At 36.1% G+C, this 16,293-nt stretch overlaps 1 protein-coding gene across 37 annotated transcripts in view; it reads right to left on the reverse strand.

Annotated features, from left to right (window-relative positions):
• PDE4D (phosphodiesterase 4D) overlaps positions 1 to 16,293 on the reverse strand; it is a 1,438,885-nt gene that overhangs the window by 604,656 nt on the left and 817,936 nt on the right. For 2 of the 37 annotated variants that reach the window (XM_049097748.1, XM_049097746.1), the window contains exons 1-2: positions 15,950 to 16,281; positions 15,680 to 15,721 (exon numbers count right to left, since the gene is read on the reverse strand). The exons of 30 other annotated variants lie outside the window; for them this stretch is intronic. The gene's annotated coding sequence lies outside the window, so the exon portion shown is untranslated. Of the gene's footprint in view, positions 1 to 15,679; positions 15,840 to 15,949; positions 16,282 to 16,293 lie in introns of those variants that run through there. 5 more of the 37 variants (XM_049097745.1, XM_049097742.1, XM_049097751.1 and 2 more) reach the window with 3 other exon arrangements.

Consider the following 16,293-nt stretch of genomic DNA (forward strand, 5'->3'; position numbering starts at 1 on the left):
TCACGTGTCTTCAGGTTATCCAATGATACAGTAAGAAAGCAGGTGAGGATGCTACCAAAACACCTCTGTATTTACATGCAGATGTCGCAAATTACTTTGAAAAATCTTGGCAGTTCTCCTTAATGGACCAAAGTTTTCCTAACATGTGAGTATCTAATCATGACTTATCATGCTAAGAAAGCATAATTCACTAATAACACACAAGGCCATACACCAGAGTTTGCCTGCCACCTCCTCCCATAATACTGATAATACCTAGTACCTTTAGAAGACATGCCAATGTTACTACCTCCAAAAGGGAAAGCATTCTATACCAAGACAGGTGCAATCGTGCAGGGGGTAGAGTCTAGGGAATCAGAGCAAGCCACGGTTTAATTGAACACTGAGAACCAGTGTCTTCCTAGGACAACCATGGGAGAGCAGGAAAGCTAGGTGACTGTAGTATATGGAGCTGGCCTGAGCTGTATCTAGACTGTGGCCAGACAATGCATGTTCCCTGAATCAGCAAATTATCAGTGGGACAAATATATCTATATTGACTGTTCTTAACCCAAATTATGTGAGGTAAAATAGTACCTTGGCAGCCAATTGTGGGGATTTAGGGTACTGTACTGTTCTAGATAATGTATTATTGATCTATAGTTAAATTGATCTGAAGGTCAGACTTCTAGGATTTCTCTCAGGCTCACATTCTGAAGCAATCGTTGTCTTTTAGGAAAGGGCTACATTAGAGGTTCCTGACTCATCTTTAGCCAGAATAACAGAACAAACCTGGTGTTGCAATGTGTGGGCTGTAAATGCAACAAAATTAGTGCCTCTATATTTTGCTTTACAGATTGTTCCTGAATTGTGGCCCCAGTCATGCTGCATTGTTCACTTGAAGTTTCTATATTGAGAGAGAATTTAAATAAGCCCATTTGTTTACTTTGAAACTTAGTCCATAGGTTCTCATCACCATTTATTTCAGGTTTTCTAGATGAACAGTGCTGCCAATTAATATGTGAGATTACAGAGAATTTCTATTTCTTATGTCTATGTATGTGCATTTGTGTTTGTGTGTGTTTTAACCAGACAATGGTGGATTTTCAGCTTTCTGAGGACTAAACTGGAAAACGTAAGGACAATGCAGTTCGTAAATAGCATATTCTACTCACTGAATTGGATTTCCATCCCATTATCACACAATACCATTTGTGCTTTAAAATAAACCAAGGGGAACATTTCACATAAAAGGTATTACTTCTTACTATGCAGAACCCCCTCCTGGGAAGCAAATGAATGTTTAAAGCTTACTGCAGCCCAACTATTTTCCCTCTCAAAAGATTATACTATTAAATGACTGGGGTGACTTTGAAGAATAGTGGCTATCAAAAAAACTTCTAAAGGAGAATGCATAAAAGAACTATGAAATATCTGAGAAGTGGTGGCTAAACTCTAGGAAGAATATAACTATTTCTGTCACTGTAAGGTTAACTTCTCTATTTTCTCAGGCAAGCCACTTTGCTGTGATCTAGAAATTTTATAATCCACCATAGAAGCAGGTTTATCATGAAGCTAGGAAGCTTCACTGCCCCTTTCCAAGGCACTGGAGATGGCTCTAACACTAGGGTGACATGCTCAGATGTCTACTCACTCGTTTTCACACTGATGTTTTCCCTTAGGTGGGGTGGTACTGGATTGACTATGGCCTTTCTGGGAGCTAGCTAATTAGAGGTTGAGTGAAAGGCACATTTAGTTCTGGTTTGGTGAGATCATTATTTGATGATTCTCAGTTCTTCCACGTATCCTTAGGTTGTTAATCACTGTCCTGGTGTAGGCACAGCTCTCAGGAACACTCCTGGTGGCCATGGTGCCAACTCACAGGGCACTGTAGCATGAAGGGGCAGGACCCCAGACCACACTGTGACATGAATCTGCTCAGAGTTCCAGGCACCAGAAGTCCGTGCACAGTGAAGGAGACACAACTTTTAAAATGTAGAAAGCCAAGAGCTGGTCTGAAAACTTTTCCAAATCTGATGGCTCAAAAATGAATGACATTTAATAGAGGTTTTCCTAAATTTGGCCATAGTCTGAAGAATAGATAGGAAAGCACCATTAAAAAAAAAAAAAAAAAAGTGAGATCCTTGATGTAACTTTTCCAAACTATCAATGACAAAACATTAGATTATAATCAACCATGTTAGGAGAAAGAATGCATTATCTTGTTATTCTCTACATAAAATCATAGTCCTATGAAGAGGCAATCATAGAATAAGCAGCCAAAAACTATAAAGTGCCCCCCCAAAATCATAGAAACGTGTTTAGCAATTCTTTTTTTAAATTAAGGTAATTTTAGAAATCTTGTGATATGTGTATGTCTGCTTTGTCACATTTGTAAGTTGTGTGTTATGATTTCTTTTTCTCATTCTAAATAAATGTTCAATTGTTACCTAATGTTGTATTCATTTCTCTCAAAGTGGACTCCTCAAGGCATAAAATGCCTGAGATGCCACAAAACTTGGACCCATCCCCTTGTCAACCACAGTAGCCACTCTGGGATATCAAGAGGTAACTTCCTTTTCATTATGACCAAGTAATACACTAAATATGAATCTATTTGTTACACTACAAGTTGTGATATTTAGCATTTTTAGAGACTGATTCTAGTAGCCACCAGGAATATACCGGGATTAATCCTATTGCCAAACTAAAACTAAGTAAGTCAAAATTAAAAAGACTGCCCCTTTTCTTTATTGCACCAAAAAAGTTTGTATTCCTCATAGTACGTTTTGAATTTGATTTACCTTATAAGTGTTGCTTGTATATGCATAGCTGTCCAGAAATATTTTTTAATATTTATATAAAAAAACTAAACTTTATGCTGTCAGTGTATATATAGCAATGCGTTTTGACAGTTCTCTGGTTAACTATTCACAACCAGGGATCCCTGGGTGGCGCAGTGGTTTAGCGCCTGCCTTTGGCCCAGGGCGTGATCCTGGAGACCCGGGATCGAATCCCACGTCGGGCTCCCGGTGCATGGAGCCTGCTTCTCCCTCTGCCTATGTCTCTGCCTCTCTCTCTCTCTCTGTGTGTGACTATCATAAAAAAAAAAAAAAAAAAAAAAAAAAAAACTATTCACAACCATGTATTAACAAGGATTGATACTGTGATGGGCTTTGTGCATTTCTTAGCAAAAGTGATAAAACGATATACTTCACATATCTGTCATACATATTCAGCTCCATAACCCTTTCTACAAAATATACATAGTTCAGCATCTCTAGAGCCTTCAAGATGAAATGGAAGTTTTCATCAAGCTCAGCAAATTATATGAATCACACATGATAAAAGATAGTTACTACAGAGCTTGTATTACAGATCCTTTTTGTGTAATAATTTATGTGTTAATATTGGTAAACTAAGTCACAGAGTTAAAACGTACAGCATAGGGAATATAGTCATTAATATGTTAATGATGCATGGCAATTACACATGATGATGAGTATTAAGCAGTGTACAGGACTGTCAAATCACTATGCTGTACATCTGAAACTAAGACAACATTGTATGTCAACTATATTCAATAGTAAAAATAAAAAAATAATAATAAAATAAAAAATAAAAAATAAAACAAGAAAAATACACTGGTAAACCAAAGCTAATATTTTAAAAACACTAATGAACCTTTGCCTTTAGCTCATAACAACAGAATTAATATTTTTAAAACTCTGAACCAACATATGATATGTTGAATAGCTCTGTATGCTTCATGTTATTATGTCATATCTTTCCTTGTACATTTTTTTAAGATTTTATTTATTTATTTCAAAGAGAGAGAGAGAGCGAGCACAGGGTGAGGGGCAGAGGGAGAAGCAGACTCCCACTGAGTTGACATACTCAACCCTAGAACTCCAGGATCATAACATGAGTTGAAGGCAGACACTTAATCGACTGAGCCACCCAGGTGCCCATCCTTACATTATTTGTACATATACATTTTTAATTTATTTTTGAAGTTGGGGGTTTTCTCTGTTTTTTAGGATTTATTTGAAAGAGAGAGAGAGAGAGAGAGAGAGAGAGAGGGACAGAAGGAGAGGGAAAGGATCTCAGATTCCCCACCGAGCATGGAACTGGACACAGGGCTCAATCTCACAACCCTGAGATCATGGCCTAAAGCCAAACCAAGAGTTAGACACTTAACCCCTTGAGCTACCCAGGCACCCCTTAAGTTTGGGATTTTCAAAGCTTTTTTAAAATTTAAGGAAAATATTGATTTCAAATATTTATTTATTTATTTATTTATTTATTTATTTATTTACCTGAATATTTCATGAGCATATTTATAAAAGTAGTGACACACTTTTATTTTTAATATTTTACTTATTCATGAGAGACACACAGAGAGGCAGAGACACAGGGAGAGGGAGAAGCAGGCTGCCTGAGGGTAGCCTGATACGGTACTTGATCCCAGGACCCTGGGATCACGACCCGAGCCAAAAAGATGCTCAAACACTGAGACACTCAGGTGCTCCTGATAGTGACATACTTTAAAGAATTAAAAATTGTCCTAAGATGTATCATCTTCCATATGTGGGAGATAACTGTAAATAAGAAGTGTGGAGTTTGAGGATTTACAGAGAAAAATATTTTTAATCATGATAATATTTTAAGAAAGTATTCAGAAGAAAAAGTATGTATCATAAAATTATATAAATGTGTTCTCATTAAGAAACCTAGTATCCTATAAATAGAGATTTGAATTAAAATTAGTTTAGGAAATAATTTTGCCTTAAAGATTACTGAATGGAGCTAATAAACATGTTACTAATAATTTTATTTTTATATCTCTTTATAAAAGGAAGAGATATATGTAACTGAAGTACAACTAAAATCAGTGGTTTTCAACCTGGAATCAGTACCCCATAATGGGAACATGGATATGATTCCAGTGGCATTTGTACTCCTAAAATTAAATGCCAGCTCTCTGTGTGGTCATATGTATACATATAGATTCCAAGAGAGTATTGCCAGATCTCATTAGATACTTGGAGGGTTCCAGAATCCCCACAAGAGTACAAAACATAAATGTAACTTATTTTCCAATTGGAATAGAGCATTTTCACTGAGAAAAACAAAGACAAGAAACAGTTCTCATTACGATAGTGATGGCCCAACCCCACCCACACATCGAAAGACAGGGAGGAAAACAAAGCCAAGGAGGATTTGATAATTTCAAGGAACAAAGTGTTCAGGAGACATATTCATTGAACAATTCCCAAAGTGCTCATGTGTGAGCAATGTGAAAATCCTAAAAATACCTTTCAGTGACATCTCAAAAATTCTTTAAAATACTAGGCTAAAAACCAGAATCTTTTTCTAAGTTAGTCTCAAATATGATTATATCACTCCTAGGTTTTTAGAATCATTTAACAATATTAAATACTCTTTGAACCAATGAATATTAATATTCTGAATATGAGCTTTTGCATTCAAAATGAAAAAGATGATTAATCATTAACTTGTGTTAAGGTCATTAAAACTACCTTCAATATTACTGACAACATAGTAAGTGACAGCCACATTTGGACGAACGCTGATAGCAAGCCTTCCTATGAAGTTTGCTGACCAGCTTCTATCAGAGGTGCAGCAAGAGTGTGAAATTTTTCACAAAGTCCCCACTAGAGGAATTACTGAAGCAACCTGGACATCTAATTCCAAACAGAAAAGGTTTAATGGAGGATATTATGGGTGTGTCCACTTTATTTTCAAAGTTAGGAGAGATGATTATAATTATTTTGTGTCTTTCCAGTGACTTCATATCAAGAGGAAGGGGTAGTAGGGAACCAGACCTCAGCACAAAGAAGATTTTCTCTAAGTAAGTCCTGTGCACCAAGGAGAGAGCTTATCTTTGTGAGTTGACTTCCTCTCCTGACAAGGCGATTTAGGGATCAGGAATGTTCTGGATTCTTATATATAGGGAATCCCTGTCTATAGTTAAATTCTGTGGTTCTATGATTTGGGGGAAAAATGCTGCTACTACTGAGGATACAGCCTGGAAAGAAGGCATCTGCCTAAGAAACACTCTTAGACAGCTCTAGGTGAAACCTAATGTGAGACAAAGGAAAGGAGAGGTCAGTCAGTACTAAATAAAGCTGTGCACAAAGCCCAGGATCTTACAGCCAGTTGCATTAGTGAATTTTGAACCACAGCTCAATTACTTTCTTCTCTGAGAAGATCTGAGAAAAAGATTAAAGCTCTTCAAGGCAAAAGCATTCTATAAACCCAAAGCATTCTCCTACTTCGGAAATGCGTTTACATGTAAGAAGTGTAAGCAAAGGGAGAAATCCAAGGTGATAAGGAAGAAGGCATAAGCAGGGCCAGAGTGGTGAATGGCCTTCAAGATAAGGATAAGGGATTTGAAATTGGTTAGGAAAGCAATAGGGAGGCAGTAGAAGGAACTGAAATGATGAGTAATGGAAAGTTAAAAGATTAGAAAAGCAAGATTACCTGGGGAGGCAGGATTTTGATGATTAGAATATAATAGCCAGAGAAGAGATTGTAGAATTGAGATAGGAAACCAAAAGACAAGGATGGAGAGACCTATTCCTAAAACAAGAATAGTACCTTCATTAAGATCCAGGAAAGCAGCTTGTAAACAACAAAATCCAGGCCTTTACTGAAATTTAGCATTATACAGCACTGATCCCAGAAGTGGCATGCACATGTGCCGCTTCCTAGACATCTATCAGGGAAAGTTTGTTGCATAAATGAAAAAAACATGGTTCCCTTCTTAAATACAGCAATAATTTAAATTATCACTTGATGACACAAAAGGTGGCTATTAAATTAGAAAGCCTTGATAGTTAACACTATAGTTTCCTTTAAAGAACTGCTTAGTCTTTTATCTACAAGTTAAAGAAGAGCTTTAATTCTTAAGGTCTCAATCTCAGAATGCCATTGAATTTGTTCTCAATCTACTGGAGGCTTATGAGAAAAATATAGTCAAGCTAACAGCTGCAAATAACATAACTTCAAAGAGGAAAAAAAAAATCCAGTACTCCCCCCCCACATACACCCGATTTTTTTCAAATTAGATTCAGCAACCTGATTAATTTTTACTTACATGTTTTAGAACTGAGATGAATGAATTAGAAGAATGGTTCCATTCAAAACACCTTTTCCCTTTTTAGTATATCTAACACAGTTGTCGATAAAATAATTATTCTTTTAGTCACAGAAAGCTTCAGAAGCTGTTTTAATTCTCCTATTCTTTTGGTAGATGCAAATTATATCTAAAGGGAACTAACTCCAATAGTTAATGGAATAAGATGGCTAAAAATGGGGAAATCAGTGCCTTGAGTTATATCTGTGCATCTTCAAGGGGTGACTCTCCACTTGCTGTAGAGACAGCAATTACAACAGCTATTCTGAGTGGGAAGTGAGCTTTAAAAAAAAAAAATCCATAGAAATCTTAAAAGATTCCATAGATACTAGCCGACATCTATTCTTAAGGGCCATTTAAGTGACCCTTGCAAGTCTCTTAAAAAATAGATAATTAAAAACAAATAGAAAAATCTAAGAAGCTTTCAGTTTAGTAGTTTCTATATGATATTTAATGGTAGAGTTGTTTAATTGTCATGCCTTGCTAAAAAATCAGTAAGCAAGGTTGTTTTGTTACCAATTCGCTATACTGACTTCATATATTCATTTACTAGTTTCTTTACCATTTAATACTTTTTCAATGCTTTAAAAGCCATGCAATAGCTAAAGAAGGACCCCCCCCAAAAGTGAACTGTCAACCAAACAAGAACTCAGCCCAAATGAATATGATGTTGTTTTTATAAAGTGTATGTTTATACATTGTTTAATCATAGGAGACTCAACTCCAGTAAACAAACTGAGGGTTCCTGAAGGAGAGGTGGATGGAGAGATAGGGTAACTGAGTGATGGGAATTAAGGAAGGCCCTTGAAGTAATAAGCACTGGGTATTGTATGCAATTGATGAATCACTAAATTCTACCTCTGAAAGTAATAATGCAGTATATGTTAATAAAAAAGCAAGAATTTGGAATTCAAAAAGAAATATATTTTTATTTCATAAAGAAATATTGGTTAAATGAGAAAAAACTGGTCAAATCCATGTACTGTTTCATTTCTTATCAATTTCTATTACAGATAACAATGATCTTTGATGTTACATTTCGTGGGCACTCAATAAATGTGCTTTGTTTTCTTCTTTTCTTTAATACAAAAGAAAAAAATTATCTGGACCTTCCTTCTGACATCTGGCTGTCAGGATGTCACCTAGATAGGGACAGTTACAAGAGGTACTTGGGTCATCAGATATATGGAACTAACTTTTCATGGAAAACAATTGTGGTTGTTGAATATAATAATAATTCCTATCTTGATATGAAAAAAATAGGTGGATTTATGATAACTGAGAGCCTACTCCTTTAAAGTATTTTTGGCGAAAACATTAGATTGGGGGAGAGAAAGAACAAAGGAATGAGCAAATAATCCATCCACATGGCATTTCTCAATCCCTGCTAGTTCCAAAATACCTTACCATTTGCAGTGGATGTTGTGATGATAACCTCTTCAGAAATGAATGACTCATCATCCTAGGTTGGGAAAATGATCTCAGCTATCAGCCCCCTTTGTCAATTGCCTCAGCTAATGAAGGCCATCTTGTCCAAGTATTTATTTATTTATTTTTTGGCCAAGTATTTAATATTGAGTAAACAAGAGGATTATAAAGCTCCAGAGTTGTTTAAGATAACTCCACAAGGCCACCCCAGTTTCAGAATTCTCTACTGGATCTGCTGAGGCCTGCTTAAAAACTGTATTGCAGACCAATGTTTTCTTCTCCTTCATCTCCTGATTCTGCTTTCTTCCCTCCCCTTCCATAAGTCATGGTCCCAAGAATCTCCTTCTCAGAGTCTGCTTCTCAGGAAACCCAGTCTGTGAACCAATCATATTGAGTACCCAGGTAGTTCCTGCCTCTGACCATTCATTCTAAGAGTTTACTATTGAAATAGAACCCCTGAAAAAATGAACCTCAGACATTTCCAGTTCTCTGTATTTTCCCGTATGTACATCTCCACTGAAATGCCACCTAAGCGTTCACACATACCAGCAGAGATTCTGTTTGCACAATGGGTTCGTGCTGCATGCTCAGGGTATGTAATGATAAGCATGTAGAGTAAGCTAAGAGAACTTTCCCCCTGCAAGACATATAAAACTCTTATAATACTGATATCTATTTAAAATAGATATCAACGGTAATATAATTAAGGTGTGCATTTCACTGTGGCCTTTTTAACTTCCTTATGATTGTGCATTTGTTTGGCAGTAGAGATCTCAGACTTTATTGCCTACCCATTTTTTTTCCTCAGAAGAGCAATCATAAAACTTTAACTCTTCAACTATTCTTCAAATCTCGAAACTTCCACTAATTGGAGATCAAGAAATACTCATTTAAATACAGTACTTCAGATCTGATTATATGATCATTTCAAAAAAAAATCCATGATAGAAACTGTCAGAAATATAAAGACATCCCTGACAAACAAGAGATGCCAAATTCTCTTATTTGGTAAGCCAGTGATTCACTAATGCCCAGGAAGCTAACTTAGATAGTATTTCATGATACATAAATACCACTTATCTGATTCTGCTTATTCAAAACAAACTCATGGATATTTAATAATAGTAATTAGAATTGAAGAGTCACATTCTAGAAACATTTCACTGAAAAAAATACTTTATAGAAATATCAATTTTTAAAACTGAAGGATATGATCCCACATTTCAAAACTGAAGCTAGTAAAATATATCTATTGGTTAGGTTACCATGACTGCCCAAGGAGCTGACTGTTCTTTAATTAAATATTAAACCAATAAAGGGGACGATAGAGTAGTGGGTGGAGGTGTTAAAAGGGAGTGATTATATGGGGGATGTAATGGGAGCATACATTCTGTTCCTGAGCGATCATCTGAAACTATGGTGAATGTGCCTGCCATTTTTGTCTAGAAGTGGAGCACTGTGGAAATGGTGAAGACTATACACAGAACATAGTAGGACATACTACCCTATAGGATTGGAGATGGAATTAGAAGTCACAGAAATAGGAAAGAATGAGGGAATTGATGCATAATAATTGTTCCTATTAGCAATTTGTCCACTGAGGGTTCCCTCTAACTCTGCACTTGCCCTAATCTTGTCTAATACTTCAAAATCATGGAAACAAAGAAAATTTCCTTCAAATGTACACTAAACTATAATTCTTCTAAATCAATTAATCATAATAGCAATGTATAGTGACAAAAGTTCAAGAAGAATGGAGAGGAAAGAAAAGAAATGAACTCTCTTCACATAGCACTTCTCAGAGCCTGCTGGTTCCAGAATATATTGTCATATATTAAAAAGTCGAAAGTTGCTCATCTATTTACTGCTGGTCATTCAACCCTTGACAAAAGCATTGGTTTCCACGCAGACTTTGTGGTTTGGAATGCTTTCTTAATATAATCACCTCCTATTCTGTCTGTGTTTGCTGATTCATATCAAGAAAGATCGTGACTAGCTCCTCCTAGAACTACTGGTAAAGCAGTTAGGGAGGGTTCACTACATAGGAAAATTGTTCTGTATTTTTTAAAAGATTTTATTTATTTATTCATGAGACAGAGAGAGAGAGAGAGACAGAGACAGAGACATAGGCAGAGGGAGAAGCAGGCTCCATGCAGCGAGCCTGACGTGGGACTCGATCCTGGGTCTCCAGGATCAGGTCCTGGGCTGAAGGCGGCACTAAACCACTGAGCCACCTGTTCTGTATTTTTTAACAGTTTTATCAAGATATAATTCAAATACCATACAATTCACTCACTTAAAATACCTATGATTTTAAGTATATTTTAGTATAGTCACACGGTTGTACACCCATCATCATAAGCTTAGAGCATTCTCATTATACCCAAAAAGAAATATTTCACTCCTTAGCCATTGATCTCCTAACCCTCATGCCCCATCTAGCCCCATATAACCACTAATATACTTGTTATCTCTGTAAGTTTCTCTATTATGGATCTTCCATATAAATGGAACCGTGTAAGGTGCCATTCTGGCTTCTTTCACTTAGTATGTTTTCCCAAATTTCATCTATGTAATAGCATATATTAGTACTGAATAGATTTTATTGTCAAGTAACATTCCATTGTATGGATAACACATTTGTTTATCCATTTATCAGTTAGTGGACATTTGGACTATTTCCATTTTTGGCTATTATGAATAATGCTGATGAGCATTCATTTAAAACTTTTTGTGAGAACATATGTCTTCAATTCTTCAAGGTATATATACCTAGGGACATAACTGCTGGATCACATGGCCACTCTGTGTTAAATCATTTAAGGAATAGCTATGTTCTATATCATTTTCTCCCATTCCTATATGTCTGAAAGCTAAGTATATCCAAAAAAAAAAAATCAATGCCAAATTCTTCTAGTATGTGCAGCTTGGTGCCCCACATCTTAGGCCAAAGCTCCAATTTAAAATGGCCTTAGGAGATCCCTGGGTGGCTCAGCTTTTTAGTGTCTGCCTTGGGCTCAGGGTGTGATCCTGGAGTCCCGGGATCGAGTCCCACATCGGGCTCCCTGCATGGAGCCTGCTTCTCCCTCTGCCTGTGTCTCTGCCTCTCTCTTTCTCTGTGTCTTTCATGAATAAATAAATAAAATCTTTAAAAAATAAGTAAATAAAATAAAATGGCCTTAGTCATTCCAGGAATTAACACAGCAACTGCTTAATATCTCAGACATTCACTAGACATGGAATTACAATAGCATATGTCTTGAGACACCTAGGTGGCTCAGCAGTTGAGCGTCTGCCTTTGGATGAGGGCATGATCCCAAGGTCCAGGGATCCAGTCCTGTACCGGACTCCCTGCAGGTAACCTGCTTCTCCCTCTGCCTATGTCTCTGCCTCTCTCTCTCTGTTTCTCATCAATAAATAAATAAAATCTTTTAAAAATAGCATATGTCTTGATGATACAACATACCATATATTATCAATAAAAATTAAGTTTCAAAACTCCTTGAAGATAGAAGCATACAATGATATATTTCTTATAACAACACTCTGCATGTTATGTTATTGTTTCAGAATTTGAATATAAGACATACTGGAAAAAATAATGTCACTACTAATAAAAATAGGCCGTATCATACATTTATGTAGTATTCTAAAGTTTATTAGTAACTTCAACCTGAACATTATTCATATAACCCTGATAACATTTAATTTAAATATTCTCCTCTTGCAGAAATGAGAAAACTACAATTCAAGTAGGTTAAACAACTTCCAAATATTAAATAACTAGTTACAAAGGTGGATAGTTTTATACACCATCTAATAATTACTTCAACTTAGTGAGGAGAACTGAGATTTGTGTGATCTACTTGTATTTAGATTTATCCAAAATGTTGCTCAGTAAAATCATCTTCCTTCTTCAAACTGGCTTACACAAATCATTAGCTCAGAACAGTGTATTTATAAAATAAATACAAAGATAAATCTTCTTCATGCCAAAGAAACATTGTATATATGTTACAATAAGGCTTTTTCTTAACCATCTTGTATTGTAGGATCACTTAATATTTAGTAATCTAAATTTAATCGGTGTTTATGTTACTGCTCTTTTTAAGTTAATACAACCCTTATAATCACAAATATGGAAATATTTGAATTTATTACTTAAAAATGCATAGTGGCTTTAGCACCCCTTAAGTATGCTTATAAACAAGTTTAGGGGAAATTTTAAATTATCCTTTGCTATAATATCCTTAGAGTGAAACTTAACAACTGTTTGCTGAGTTAGAATCAACACAAAAGAAAGATAATTACGGATACTACTTATTAAAAATAAAAACAATAAAAAAAGACCACTTCCTATTTGTTTACTCTATGCCATGTGTAGTAGTAATCAGTTTTTAAATATATCATCTTATTTAGTACTTAAAAAGCCATATGAGAGATATATCATTATCTGTACTTATAGATTAATAAAATACAGACAGATCTGAAGCTCATGCATATGTGTTGGTCCTGGGTGCTGGGATTCTCAGGTCTGCTGAATTCAAAACCCCAGGCTTTGTGACTCTCTTCTCTATACTACCTACCTAAGAGCCCAAAATGGATAGCTAGATTTTCAAATGGGCCATTCGGTGTTTGATGTTACTTGAATGACTACAGTGGTTCATAAATACCAATGTTAAAGACAAAGATTCTCTCTTACTGCATGGTTTTAAAACTATCCATAATATTTTTATAATATTTTAGTGGTACTTAAATATTTTAGGGCCAAGCCCTCATTGTACAATCAAAGGCTACAAACTCCCAGAGAGATCTCTATGCTAGGAAAGGATGTGTTTAACCTGTACATAAAAGCGACTTTTGCAAATTTCAAGAAAATGTCTGATGGGGAGACACTGCTTAGAGTGAATCACTTAGGTGGATGAACAAACTTACTGGTTCTTCACTGGTAAATATATGGTAAATGTTGTCCTAATCTTTCTTATTGAGAACTATAAGGGAATTTTTAGCAGAAGAGAATTGAAGCCCTAAAAAAAATGACTATGTCACATGAAAGTGGAAAAAAACAGGCAAAAAAGACCTCTAAAGCAAGGCAGTTAAGATCAGAGAGTTAGTAAAGAGAAGTGACTAATTGCATTTTGATTTCTTCTGCAAACTAGCTGAGTGGGGAAAACTATGAGGAAAATCAAAACCATAAATGAGAAATGCTTTTCTTCTCCAAGTGTAGCCTCTAGGCCTCTCTAGTAACAAGGCTATAAGAGATTAGGAGTCTTAGCAGGTAAGGAATCTGAAGGACAGTCTATTCAGACATATTGTTTTTACTTAGTATTTTGTTCAGCTGTGTCCTTTCTCTGACAGTGTTCACCTATATAAACATCTATATCAAACTGCCTAAAGAGTTTTGACCATTTTGGAATAATTTCTGTATTATAATGACCCCTTTCTTACCCACCAAAGGTGAGCCTTCTGCTCCCCTTTGTGTACAGGACGTGGTCTGAATCACACCATGCATCCTTGGGATGGACAGTGAGAAGATTCCCAGGCCCTTGAAATGTCTCATAAAACTATATATTTAAAAAATATTAATGTCAATAATATCTGAATAAAAAGCTGGAAAAAACATTGAATTAATAACCTCTCCATTTCAACCCCTGATTATATTGATGCACACACACACACACACACACACACACACACGATTATCTACATAAAATCGCACCTGCTAGAGAGCAGGTAATGTTTTAGGATAACTGAAAGTGAGTGTATATTTGCCTTTTTAAAAATTAGAATTGTGATTACATTTATATGTTCTAGGGTATCTGGAATCCAAGCCTCAAGGATTGAGAATACTACCCAGGGAAAAAGATGTTAAATTGAACTATAAGGCTACTTTACAACTTTGATGTATAGACTCAGTTTAATAAAAGCTAGATAATCAGCAAGGATGAAAAAATGAATTCTTGAAATATGCCTCATAATGATATGGATGGGATAAAAGCTGCCAAAACAGTGTTCAAAGCAAGTTCTCACAAATTCTGAGTATTGTAACTATGTTCACACTGAAAATATATATTTTAAAAATACCACTTATTATTTCAAGCTTTAACCCACCATTCTAAAACCATAATGCCTAGAGTAACAAGTAACAACCCCTACTGGCCAGTCTACTTTCCGACTGATGCTAAAGGATACAGGAGAAAGGATGAGTTCACTGACACAGTTGTAAGCACAGGGGCAGGAACAGTTTTCCAACACTGCATTCAGCTGCAATATTATTTTTGGTCATTTGGCTTCTGCAATGATCCTCCTAAAGATCTTAGCATATGTCACTTTTATGAAGACAAGTTTTAATAAATGTATTAGAATTTAAAAATTCTTGGCAGGGCATCTGGGTAGCTCAGCAGGTGGAGGAGCACCTGCCTTTGGCCCAGGGCATGATCCTGGAGTCCCAGGATCAATTCCCATATCAGGCTCCCTGCATGGAGCCTGCTTCTCTCTCTGCCTATGTCTCTGCCTGTCTCTGCCTCTGTCTCTGTCTGTCTGTCTCTCTCTCTTTCTTTTTTTTTTTTTCTCTCTCTCTTTCTCATGAATAAGTAAATAAAATCTTTTTAAAAATCTTGGTAATATTTAAAAATCAACTGATAAAATTAATTTTGCTCAAATTAAAAAGCTTTTCCTTAGTATTGCTTTCTGAAGAGGTAAAATTTTCCAATGATATTTGAAAACTTGGTTGCCTGCTCTAAGTTAAGCGGCCAAAGCAAAGAATGAACACAGTGAGGGTGTGCCATCGTAGTGCTAATTTATATGACAAAAATAAACGAGAGGTAAAGTAAGCAACATGTTGACATATCCAGCTTATACACCCTACATTTTGTCTACTTGCAAAGTGGCATATACAATTCTGGACTTTTGCATAAACAACATGCAAATGTCCCTCTTTATGGCATGCTCTGGATAATTGACTTGTACTTTCAGAGCTAAAAATTAGGTAAATAAACTTGTGCCCAAAGAATCTGTCATGCAAGTCTATTAATTTTCCATATCAAGATATCCAGGAATGGAACAGAACTCAGAGTCTAGAATAAATCACATGAATAGAGATATTCTTACTTCTTCCTGGCCCACTGTATCTCTCTTGCCTTCCGTTCATGTCTGTAAAAATCAGATTAAAATGAACTGAGGGTGGTTCATTTTAGATAAGAAAGAAGATGCTGTACTACTGTAGTACAGAAGAATGTTGTGGCCTAGGGATAGGCATCGAGGTTTTTCTGTCTGCTTAGGGTTGCCATATTTATGGACATTACGTATGATGGCAGATTGCATTCTTGTTCCCAACAATCCACTCCTTTTTCTATAAGCACACTTGCTGAGTGAACTTACAGGCCTTCGGGTAGAGGATATATTGCTTTGCCCCATTGTCCAGGTGGCCATGAACTTGCTTGGATCAGTGAAAAATGAATGGAAGGGACAGTATGTCATCTCAGAGTGAAAAAAAATCTAAAAAGCACCATGTGCTTCTACCAGCTTCTTGCTCTTTTCCAACAACTCCACGTAGGACTTGTTCCTTTAGAATGGATCCCAGAATGGGAAGACACATGGAGCAGAACTGCCTACTAGCTGTCACCAAGATAACAAAGCAAGAGACATACGTTTGGAATTTTAAGCCACTGTGACTGGGGCTTCTTGTCACTATAGTGAAGCAGATTGCTACAGAATTCTTGATC

The sequence above is a fragment of the Canis lupus genome, chromosome 2, assembly GCF_003254725.2.
Source record: "Canis lupus dingo isolate Sandy chromosome 2, ASM325472v2, whole genome shotgun sequence".
Classification (NCBI taxonomy): Eukaryota; Metazoa; Chordata; class Mammalia; order Carnivora; family Canidae; genus Canis; species Canis lupus.